Source organism: Prunus avium, chromosome 7 (assembly GCF_965620075.1).
Source record: "Prunus avium chromosome 7, drPruAviu1.hap1.1, whole genome shotgun sequence".
NCBI lineage: Eukaryota > Viridiplantae > Streptophyta > Magnoliopsida > Rosales > Rosaceae > Prunus > Prunus avium.
In genome coordinates, this window is record NC_142290.1 from 2,625,820 (window position 1) to 2,637,028 (window position 11,209).

The 11,209-nt window shown below is 37.6% G+C and overlaps 1 pseudogene; it reads left to right on the forward strand.

The window, feature by feature from the left end:
* The first annotated feature begins 2,719 nt into the window (after nt 1-2,719).
* LOC148292815 (uncharacterized) lies at nt 2,720-3,970 on the forward strand (annotated as a pseudogene).
* The last annotated feature ends 7,239 nt before the right edge of the window (nt 3,971-11,209 follow it).

The following is an 11,209-nucleotide window of genomic DNA, read 5'->3' on the forward strand; positions in this document are numbered from 1 at the left end:
AACGTCAGTTCTCGCAATTACCAAACGTGGAATAAGTTAAACAAGTCTTTGTTTTCCTTTTTAGTGACGTGGAAGATATTATATGCGACGGTCATTCTACATCTATGTCGTGGTTAATGCATTGTACGTAGGTTACTTTATGAGTCTTGACATGTAATATTCTATACACGTTTGTTCTTTTCTGTAAGTGTCGTCTACCATTGTGGAATATTTCTTTTTCTTTTTTTTTTTGCATTTTAATATATTTTAGACGTCAGTTTTTTTATTTTGTGAACGTAGTATATGTTAACCACGATGGTTTTTGTGTTTTACACGACGGTAGTTTTTCAAATAGAGATGTGGATAACATTTTTTACATCGGTTTGTATGAAGTTCTTGACATGTAATAATGTTTAGAGGTCTCTATTTTCCTAAAACCGTTGTCTAAGTTTGTCGAAGTTTTCCTTTTTTGCTATTTATATAGTAATTAGACGTCGATTTTTAATTTATTGTGGCGTTGTATGCTTTCTCACCTATTTTTCGTGCTCTAACTGATGGTTGGGTACGAATTGATCGATTTCTAGCGTAGGTAACTCAATTTGTAACTCAAAGTTTGGCCGGATTTTGGGTTGAAATTTTGGCCACTTCTGGCCATTTTTCGGGTTAGAATAAAAGTGGCTCCAATCGTTGTTCTGAACCTAGGGTAGGAAGCTTGGCCAGCGGTTTGGAGGTTTTCCGGCCGCCGGAAATTTATCAAGCTACCCACGCACTGCCAGCTCGTGTGGCGGCGCGTGGGCAGGGTGGTGGAGCTATATTCCACCCTAAAATGTTCGGATTCCAATTTGGATATCATTTGAGCATCAAACAGATTACGCCTATTGTGCAATTCCCGGGTTCGATATGTTCAGACCTTTGGATCAAACTCAAATTCACGTATGTTATACCCCGTATTTCTAGGATCATGTAGGATTTGACGGGTCGTGAATCGGAGTCCCGGATACTCTGAAATTGGGAACCCTAGGGTTAAATAACCTTAACCGTCCGATCGTCCGATTTGGACCAAACTTGCAGGGCATGGTTATTAAATTATGTAGTACCTATAGAAACTCTCGGATTGACAATTGGAGGTCGTGGACCCCATGGGGTCCCAGGTTGACTGATAGGGAAATTCATCGCTTATCGAGTCTTGGGTCTTTTTAGACCGTTTCAATCATGGGAAATATATATGTGGGCATAGGAATGACCTTAAACAAGGTGTACATGCTTTTAGAAGCCGGGGGTCAGGGTTTTCAATTAAATAATTATGTTGAGCTATTTTATTAATTAAATATTTGTAATGGTTTAAATAGGTACTCGGGCTCCATCGGACCCGCAGGAGGGACCCTCGAAGGGTCAAGCTAGCTCAGATGCTCAATGAGTGGACTTTTATTTTATAAATGATTTTATGCAATTGAATTTCATTATTTGATCTTGAATAAGTTTTATTGACTGTGGCTTTCCTAGCATGATTTGTTGGATTTAAATATTTATATTTATATGCTGCCAAGTTGAAATTTCTAAAAGGGTATGGAAAGTAAGAATTGAGATAATTATCGGATTGAATGGCAGCAGGATTTAGGGATAATTAAGAAATAGTTTTATAAATATTAATATTTTTCAGAAATATATATTTATTTTAAACCACCATAGGTACCCAGGAATTATAAAAATGTTGCCTTGGTATAAATGTTGCCTCGGTATAAAAGTTGCCTTGGAATGAAGGTTGCCTCAGATAAAAATTGTTGCCTTCGGTATAGTCAGCGTGCTTGACTTTTACCCCACGAGTTTTAGGGATATTCAGACCGTGTGGAGCTAGGAATGCAGATCAGGTTGACCAAATGTCTTCTTAGTCCAACGAGGATTGCGGCTCGGTTGACTTTGTGTACCCAAGGCCTACGAGGACGTGTAGCTTTGGTGGCACGAGGAATTGACGGAAAATAAGGGAATTGACCGAAAATAAAGGAATTGACGGAAATATAATGGGTACACCTAGGTGGAAGGAAATTATTTCCTTTTTGATGTTTTCCTTTGGTTTGTTGAAATGTTGAATGATTGGATGTTTATATATGCATGCTTTATTTTCTAACTGATTTTACGAAGGGGTTAGTATGTTCATGTACTATTTTCTAAAACTTTATTTTTGTCCACTCACATTTTTTAATGTTTTGCGCCCCCAGGCATTAGATGTGCATCAGAGTGCCACCACATGGCAGATATCCCGCTTCATCCATTCTTTCCACTATGTAGGATTTCTTTTGTAATTATACTATTTTATTGTAAATTCTAAACTAGTTGCTCTAATATTGCCCTAGGTTTCCATTTGGCCTGAGGCTGTTTAGTTTGGTTGAACTGTTTGGATGTAAATTGAATGCATGCTGGGAGTTGGGATACGTATATATATGCTTTGTTGACAGGTTGAAATTTTGGGAAACAAGCAAATTACAAGGGAGACTCTTGCTGAACTTTCGGCAGAAGTCGAACTTGTAATAAACTTTGAATTTTAGCTAGAAGGGAAATTTAGTCATTTGTGCTCGACACCCGCCAGGTGTCGGACACGCACAGGGTTCGGCTCGGATTCCAAAGTGGAATTTGGGTTGGGTCCTGTCAACTTGGTATCAGAGCATTAGGTTTAAATTTCTGTAGACTTTGCACCTTGTGTGCATTTCTGTTTCAATGAATTCATGTTTCTTGTGACAGAATCATGGACCCTAAACGTGGTGGCACTCATAGGGGAACTTGACATTCATCCCGACTTCGAGGACTGGATCCTTCTCCTGAGCCGGAAAATCCTCTTATTCTGGGTCTGGTAGGAGCCATACCGGTGATGCCCACTCTACCGATTGATCCAAATTTTCAGCAAACACTGGAGTTATTGACTTAGGCTTTATCCAGAACTGGGCAGTCCAGAGATTCATCCTTGAGTTATGCTGACCAGGCCCGAAGAATTGGGGCCGTAGAGTTTGATGGTGATGGTGATCCTTCTGTAGCAGAAGAGTGGATAGAAAAGATGGAAAGGATCATGGATGTGATGGATATTCCACAGGAGCGCAGAGTGGTCCTAGCCACTTTCTTTCTGTCCAGAAATGCCAGACATTGGTGAGAGTCCCTCAGGAGCCGGTATCAGGATCCGTCAGCTATCACATGGTCAGAATTTCGGGTTGCTTTTGATGAGCAATTCTACCCACTAATCTATCAGCATATGAAGATGGAGGAATTCCTACAGTTGGAACATGGTAGCATGACAGTATTGGAATATGAGAAAAAATTTAATGTGTTGTCCAAGTACTGTGCACCACTTGTGGCGGATGAGAGGAAGAAGTATCAGTTGTTCACTAGAGGATTGAAGGCCTCCATCCGAGACATCGTGATTGGACACCGTCTGATTAATTTCGAAGATATGGTGATGTCTGCTTCATTGATTGAGAATCGTCAAATGATGGTCTGGGGGCGTAGTGATTTCCGCATACGCCAATATGACATGGGTGGTCCCAACCAGGGGTCATCCAAAAGAGATAGTTATAGCTCCGGATCATCCAGTGGCCGCAACCAGGGAGGTTTTCGTGTTGGAGTCAGCTCCAGCGGAGGGTCCAACCAGAGTAGGAGTTTTGGACCCCGTTCTGGAGGTAGTACAGCCAGAGGTTCTGGGAGACAGCTGCAGCCAGTTTTCAGTGGGAAGAATTGCTCCCAGTGTGCTTTGTGTGACAGGTACCATACCGGTCCCTGTCAGCATGGCGCCACTAGATGCTATCACTGTGGTCGGTCTGGGCATTTTCGGAGGGAGTGCCCGATGCTTCTACAGGGTAGAAAGACTACTGATGGGCCAACCCAGGGGATCGGTGCACAAAGCAGAGTACAGGGTACATCATAATTTGTGAGGACCTTGTCTAGTGGTGGGGCCCAGACCAGTATGGCTAGTAGAGGTGGTAGTCAGCAGAGGGTACGTGGAGGTTAGGAGTATATAACATGTCTCAACATGAGGCACAGGCGTCACCTCATGTGATCACTACTACAATAAAATTAATAGACAATGGTTTTTAGCCGTTGTTGAAAGTCTTCTAAAACCGTTGAGGTTAGGAGTGTCGTCTTTTCTACCTATTTATGACAATGGTAAAAAACCGTTGTAATATGTCACTTTCAACAACGGTTTTTAAGGAAAATCGTTGTGAATTCTCATATGGCCATTTCAACAACGGTTTTGCTCATTAACTGTTGTAGTACTACTACAAAAAAGGCAAAAGACGACGGGAATTCACCGTCGTTAAATCGACCAACATCTTTTCCAAAGTAAAACCACGACGGTAAATCATCGTCGTTGTTATAACAAACAACGTCATTAACAAAAAACAACCAACGTCTGTATACTGAAAAATGAGCGAAAAAATTGTCAAGGATAAGAATAGACGACCTATTTTATACCAAAAACGTCATGTGAATAAATACAATACGTCTTTAAATAAATAAAATACGACGTTATTCAAACATACTACGTCCCATCTATTTATATAACCGTCGTGAAATGATTTTTCCACTTCGTTTTTTCCATTAATATTGACGTGGAAATAGCAGTTAGGGTAATTACTTACGACACATGTATTTATATAAACGACGTTATAAATAAAAACAACGTCGTCCACAACTAAAAGAAAACCGTGTTTCAGAATTTATACGTCATCTTTAAACACAAAACCGTCGTCTAATATTTTTGAAACGGCACAAATTTCCAGTCGATCGCCGTATAAATTTATATTAACGACATGATCTGAAAATAAACGACGTGGAAAATATGTTAGGCTCATGACTTACAACATATTTATTTCTATAAATGACGTAGTATTTTATATACAACGTCGTGATTATGTAAAAGACAGCCGTGTTTCTAAATTTATACGTCGTCTTTACCAAAATAATAGTCATCTAATCTATCTGACATAAGAATAAAAAAGAGACGCGGATAATCCCATATAATGTTGTTTTTGTAAAGGAACGACGTCCAAATATCATTTTACGTCGACAAATTTACCTCTGGATTTCAAATAACGTCGTGAATTGTTTTTTTTTTCACTTCGTTTATGACATAAAAAGCGACGTGGTAAAATTTTAAGACGACGATTTTTGACGTGTTACGGACGAGTTCATGATCTAAGACGTCGTCTTTTGTAATGTTCAGGTTCGATATCTCGCCTTTTAGACGTCGGTATTATGGTACTGGAGTCGTGTTATTTGTAATTACATGTCGGCTCTTTATGCTTCTCCGACGTGATATCGTTAATAACTGTTTCACAATACCGTCGTCTTTCTTCAATTTTACTTCGCTTTTAGACATCGGTAAATACAATGCCGACGTTGAATGATCCAAAACATCATTTTTTATTGACAATTTTATGAAAACAGACGTCTGTTTTTCACAGTTTTATGAGGACCGTCGTTTTATAATACTGAACCAGTATTTTATGTACTGATTGTTTTGAACCTGCATAATGAAAGTGAAGAAAACACATTACAATTTATTACAAAATTAATGTCATACAGTAGTGCTGTTTAGGGCATAAGTAATTTCGTAAATTACAAGAGCATCATATTCAATCCATATATCTTCACACCCATCTCAAATATTTTGACTCCCAAACTCACCCACCAGTTCATCAAATGTGTCAACATTTGGCATCCCTCAAGTAAATGGCTCACACTCAATTCTCACATCACCTGAGACATCATCACCAATAACATCATTATATTCTCTATTAGGCATTGATAACACTACCGACCAACCACGATGCATCGGGTCGTCAACAAAAAATACTTGTTTGACTTGAGAAGCAAAAACAAATTGGTCATTCCTATGTCCAATTTTACTCAAATCTACAAAGGTAAATCCAAGTTCATCGACTACAAGGCCAGAAGTACTATCTATCCAACCACACTGAAAGACTAGGATTGTAAACTTTTGGTAGTCAAGGTCCCAAATTTCTTGAATGACACCATAAAAACCCATATTTGAGAGAATTGGGTTTTTATCCTTGGCACTACCAACTTGCATGGTATGTGCAAGTAAATAAACTCCACTATTTTGAACTGTCCGCACATCATCTTGTGCCTTGATGTTAAATTTAACACCTTTAATAAGATAGCTCCTATATAATGGCACTGCCATGTTTGGACCAGCTGCTAACCACCTTAAATTTTCTGATACGCCATGATTGTCTCCCTCATTAAGTTCACTTTGAACCTGCAAATTAATCATATCTTAATTCAATCTAACATAGAATGAAGAAAATTAAAAGTCCAATATGTTATTGAATAACATATACCTTGAAGCGTAGCCATTGAATGAAAGTGCTATTGTGCTTATCTTGCAGCCACTTTGTTCTCTTTCTAAATTTTGGATAAGCGGCCTTGATGTGGATCATATGTTCCCTACATGACACGAAAAATTCAAGCATTACGGTCCCAAACATATAAGATAAACATAAGGAATAATTTAAAATGGAAACTTAAAGAATAAAACTCATACTCGATATAAGGTAGGACTTCCTCCGTATTCTTCAAGACATATAGATGTGCTTGGTTCAACAAGTCCCGATCGACTAAGCTCACTGTGCAACCTGATAATGGCTTTGAAACTCCTATCTTCTGACTTGATGGCACTCCAATTGTACTAATATCAGATAAATGTTCAGTGCAAAATTCTATAGCTTCTTCAGCTATATAACGCTCAGCAATGCCCAACCTTCGGGATGAGTACGGTTCTGAACATACCCCTTTAGAACTTTCATATATCTTTCGAACGGATACATCCATCTAAAATATACTGGCCCACATAGACGAACTTCTCTGACAAGATGTACTACTAGATGAACCATGATATCGAAGAATGAAGGTGGAAAGTATTTTTCAAGCAAACACAAAGTAACTACTACATCTTCTTCCAACTTATCTAGCTTGGAAACATCAACCATCTTTGCACATATAGCATTGAAGAAGAAGCACAAACGAGTTATTGCATACCTTGCAGGCTTCTCCAAAACAGAACGAATTGCCACAGGGAGCAATTGTTGCGTTAAGGTATGACAATCATGTGATTTAAGGCCAAGAAGTCTTGAATCTTGTAAAGATACAAGATTTTTTATATTTGAAGAATAACCTTCAGGGACCTTCATACCATAGAAAAAATTGCAAACCGCTCTCTTCTCTGCTCTTGACAAATTCCAAGGCCCTGGAGGCAAACGAGTACGTCTTTCTCCATACTCGGGTTGCGAATCAGTTTTGACCCCCATGTTCAATAAATCTAACCGAGCAGCAATCCCATCTTTATTTTTTCCAGGAATCTCCAGCAATGTACCAATGATACTATTACAAACATTCTTCTCAATGTGCATAACATCTAGGACATGCCTCACTGGAAGGTATTTCCAATACTCAAGATCAAAGAATTTTGACTTCTTCTTCCAACAAACTCTGTCACCATCATTTTCACCTCCACCTCCCCCTTTTTTCGAGCCCTATATGTAATTAATATCTTCAACCATATGCAGTACTTCTTCTCCCGTTAATGGCTCCAGAGGCGTGCCATATTCAGGTTTCCCATTAAAAGCTGCACGTTGCCTCCTATATGGATGATTGATTGGTAATCATTTTCTATGCCCAATGTAACAAATTTTGTGGCCATTTTTCAACCTGTGACTAGGTGTATCATCGCCGCATATTGGACAAGCTTTATATCCTTTAACAACACAGCCAAATAAGTTTCCATAGGCGGGAAAATCATTAATTGTCCACAGTAATGCAGCTCTGAGTGTAAAGTATTCTCCTATGTGTGCATCATACACTCCTCTAATCCCATCCTACAAAGATTTTAAATCATCAATCAAAGGCTCCATGTAGACGTCTACATCATTTCCGGGTTGTTTAGGATCTGAAATCGATAAAGTCAACATCATGAACTTTCGTTTCAAGCACAGCCATGGTGGGAGATTATATGTAATTAAGATAACTGGCCAGCAACTGTATCTGCTACTTAGAGAACTGTGGGGATTGAATCCATCAGATGAAAGAGCCAATCTCAAGTTTCTCGGCTCATTACCAAACTCAGGCCATTTATCATCAACAAGTTTTTAAGATGGGGAATCCGCCGGATGAGACATCTGACCGTCAATTGATTTTCTAGCAGCATGCCAAGTCAAATTCTTACCTATCTCATGTGATTGAAACATCCTTTTAAACCTTGGAATTGGAGGAAAATACCACACCACTTTCGCTGCCACACCCTCTTTCAAGAACCCATCTTTGGTTTCCTTCCACCTTGAGATACCACAAGTAGGATAATTAGTTGAATCTTCATACTCCTTCCTATACAAGATGCAATCATTGGGGCATGCGTGGATTTTCTCATAACTCAGCCCCAATGCACACAAAGTCTTTTTTGCCTCATACACAGAGGCTGGTATTGTATTTCCTTCTGGAAGCAACTCGCCCTGAAGTATCAATAATTCTGTAAAACATACATCACTCATCCCATGTTTTGCCTTCAAATTATACAACTTCACTAATGCCGATAACTTGGTGTACTTTCTACAACCAGGGAACAATGGTTGATCTCCATCCCCAATCACATTAGCAAACTCATAAGGATCTTCTCCAAAATCACCAAAATCATTATCATCCATCTCTATTTCTTCAGACACAAAACTGTACCTACTATGGTCATCATCTTCTTCAACATTTCTACTAGCATTAGTAGTTGCTTCCCAAGGTTCTCTATGAAATCTCCAATTCTTATAGCTTTGGTCAACTCCATTAAAGTATAAGTGATCCCTTATAATTCCAACCCCAAACAATTTCAAATTCACACATTTAACACATGGACAACGGATATGCGTTGTAGTTAGAAGATTTTCTACAGAAAATTGCAAAAATGCTTCCACCCCTAACTCATATGCCTTCGATCTTCTATCCGAGTGCATCCATGACTTATCCATCTCCGACACTATATCCTATTATCTATAATAAGGTGAAAAGACAAGCAATGACCATCACTATTGCAGATTATATAAGGTTTTAATAGCAAGTAATATAGTATACAGACGACGATTTTTAAACAACAACAGACGTATTACACATATATAGACGACGGGTTTTAAAAAAACGTCATCTAATGCTAGCAAAAACAGAGGCCAGTGAACTTGAACCACGACGGTAGTTAAAAAATGCGTCGTGGTATAAAAATACAGACGACGGTTTGTTAAAAAACTGTCGTCGTATGCATAAAAAAGATATCGAAATCCCAGTTTATTTTCAAGAACCCAAAATATATTCAGAACACAACATATACATTAATTTTTATGTTGGGTATTAAGAACACGTATACTAAGCATGAAAACATTAAATCCATTCCCGATTCATAATAACAGAGAGTGATTAAAAGATCGGACAACATTAAATCCATTCCCGATTCATGATGAAAACATTAAACATTAAATCCATTAACCCATACCTCCGACAACATTAAAAAATCACAAAACCCTTTACCACAGAACTGAATATCATTCAATGAATTTACAAGCATGAGATTAGGGTTTGTACTTATAGGTAGGCAGAGCTCATAGATTATGGCCATCTTGGATTCGACGGAGTTGTAAACTTGGCCAACTTGGATTCGACGGAGAGCCCAACTTTGAATTAGAGTTGAAGTGAGAGAGCGGAGCGAAATGTTTTAGATCACAGACTATGGCCAACTTGGTTCAGGGTTACAAGTATAAGAGTTAGGGCGAAATCTGAAAAGTTTAGGTCGCGGTGAAATTTTTAAAAAGCGCGCTCTTTAAAAAACATGGACGGAAAAAAAACCAACCGTCGTTAAAGTTTCAACCTAAACATGATGCTTATTTAAAAAATGACGTCTTTGTAAATATCCTTACGACGCAAAAACAAACTACCGTCGTTAAAATGTCAAAAGAAATATGACGCCTATTAAAATAATTGGGTCGTGGTATCTCCATACGACGTAAAAAAAAACATACGTATTAGAAAATTAAATAGACAAATATACCCTAAACCCTAATAAATAAAACCTAAATTATATATATTTTTATAAAATATAATTTTTCAAAAGGGATTAGGGTTTTATGGCCTAAAATATCTCGTCCATAAAACCCTAAACCCTAATCCCTTTTCTAAATTTATTTCAACCCTAAACCCTAAACCCTAAACCATTAAAGTATAAGTGATGTTTGACTCATGAAAACATTTTTCTTTTTGGTGGTCATTTTAAATTTGTATAAGAATAAAATATTATTAATAAAACCCACAAACCACGTCGGCGTTAAGAAATAAAAGACGTTGTAAATCATAATAAACGACTTACTTTTAAAACAAACGTCGTTTAAAGGTCAAACCATGGCCATTTTTACACAGAAAACGACGTACAAACCATATTCCACGACCTAAACTCTTAATTTCTCGCCGTCTAATATCAACCAAACGACGTCGTCTATAGAACCAAGAGCGTCGTTTGAAATACCTTTTACGTCTTTTTTTTAAAATTTATGACGTTGTTATGTGTGTACAACGTCATTTTAAAGAAACGACGGTTTAGAAAAGCGCTCTCCGTAAATCATCGACGGAAAACAAAAAAACCGTTGTTAAAAATAAAAATAAACCTGACGCTTTTTACATCTAAACCCTAAACCCTAAACCCTAAACCATAAAATATAAACCCTAAATTATATATATAGTTTTAAATAATTTTAGAAAAGGGTTTATGGTTTTACGGCCTAATATATATTAACCCAAAATAAACCTTTATCCCCCTAAACCCTAAACCCTAAACCATTAAAGTATAAGTGATGTTGTGACTCATGAAAACATTTTTCTTTTTGGTGGTCATTTTAAATTTGTATAACTCAAACTTAATTTTTTAAAGCTTAAGGGGGAAGAAAATATCTCAATGACTTCATAGGAGTTGACTTTGCATTTTTTTGAATTTATTTTAAATTTATTATGAATATTTTGATTTAAATAGAATAAAATATTATTAATAAAACCCACAAACCACGTCGGCGTTAAGAAATTAAAGACGTAGTAACTCATAATAAACGATTTACTTTTAAAACAAACGTCGTTTAAAGGTCAAACCATGGCCATTTTTACACAGAAAACGACGTACAAACCATATTCCACGACCTAAACTCTTAACTTC